At 49.1% G+C, this 1,323-nt stretch overlaps 1 pseudogene across 1 annotated transcript; it reads left to right on the top strand.

Moving 5' to 3' along the window:
* The first annotated feature begins 14 nt into the window (after positions 1-14).
* Positions 15-1,317, top strand: LOC105515947 (annotated as a pseudogene). The gene has a single exon (XR_001002416.1). The product of XR_001002416.1 is annotated as a cyclin-dependent kinase 2-associated protein 2 pseudogene (transcript).
* Positions 1,318-1,323: the final 6 nt, after the last annotated feature.

Below are 1,323 nucleotides of genomic sequence, written 5' to 3'. Positions count from 1 at the left end.
AAAAAAATAATTGCATATTTTAACTCAATATACCCAAAATACTGTGTCAACATGTAATCAATGTAAAAATTACTAGAAATAGTTTGCATTTTTTCATATGAAATCTTTGAAATTCATTGTGTATTTTACATTTTAGTACGTCCCAACTCAAATGTGAAATTTTCATCGAGAATATCTGAACTGTACTTAGATTAATAAAAATTGTAGTTAAAAAGTTCAACATAGATTTAGTAGGGGGCGTGCAGCCAGCTTGCAAATCAGATCTTGGCTGAGCGGCCAGGCAGCCAACCCCGGAGGAACGGCCTGCTGGCGTCCCCAGCACCCTGTTGTTGAGGATGTCCTACAAACCCATCACGCCTGCCCCCAGCAGCACCCCCGGCTCCAGCATCCCGGGGCCGGGTACCCCGGTCCCTACAGGAAGCGTCCCATCGCCGTCGGGCTCAGTGCCAGGAGCCGCTGCCCCTTTCAGACAGCTGTTTAACGACTTTGGACCGCCATCTATGGGCTGTGTGCAGGCCATGAAACCACCCGGCGCCCAGGGCTCCCACAGCACCCACAGGGAACTGCTGTCGGTCACAGGGGAGATGGGCAAAGGGATCTGGGCCACCTATGCTGGCAGCAAGAGCACCACGGAGCACCTGAAGAGAAGGATCATCCATCCCTAGTCAGAGTGCCTGGCAGAGACAGGGCGGAACGCCCGCATTTCACAGGAAGCTCCTAAGCCTCCGTGTCTGGACTTTTCCCGGCCACTCCAGAGCACCTGCTTCTCCCTGGCCCTCATCCCTAGTTGCACTAATCATCCTGGGCTTCCTGTCCTGTGTCCCTTGATGCGTGCCCTCCAGGAACCAAGGGGCGGCTCTCACTCCAGGTGGCAGCGCTAACGATTCCCCCTCCCCCCATCCCATCCCACCAACGCAACAAGAGTTAGCAGTGAGGTCCCCGTGAGTCCCACCCATGACCTGCCGACAGTGTTGCCCACTGGAACTTTCTGCGGCCCCCACTACTCAGCCCTTCCCAGCACTTCTCCCACGTGCCCCGAGCCTCCTTCTCCCTCAGCATGGGCTCAGGCCTCAGGTCTGACACTTCCCTGCCTTGTGTCTTTTGCTAAATATGACCTTTCTATATTAATAAAAGATGATTTGGAGTTGTGCTCGCTAAAAAAAGTTTAATATAAAAGAGAAATAAAAGGAAATTTAGCAAAGGAATATATCGATGAATATTTAAATACTTAGATGACATTACTACCAGACATAATGAGATCATCAGATATTTCATTTACTTATGATTAATGTTTGTATTTATTTTTTATTGATTTTATTTTAT

This window comes from Colobus angolensis, unplaced genomic scaffold (genome assembly GCF_000951035.1).
Source record: "Colobus angolensis palliatus isolate OR3802 unplaced genomic scaffold, Cang.pa_1.0 Scaffold2706, whole genome shotgun sequence".
In the NCBI taxonomy this organism is placed as follows: Eukaryota; Metazoa; Chordata; class Mammalia; order Primates; family Cercopithecidae; genus Colobus; species Colobus angolensis.
Note: the sequence above shows the minus strand (reverse complement) of the source record. Positions and strands in the feature narration are given on the sequence as shown.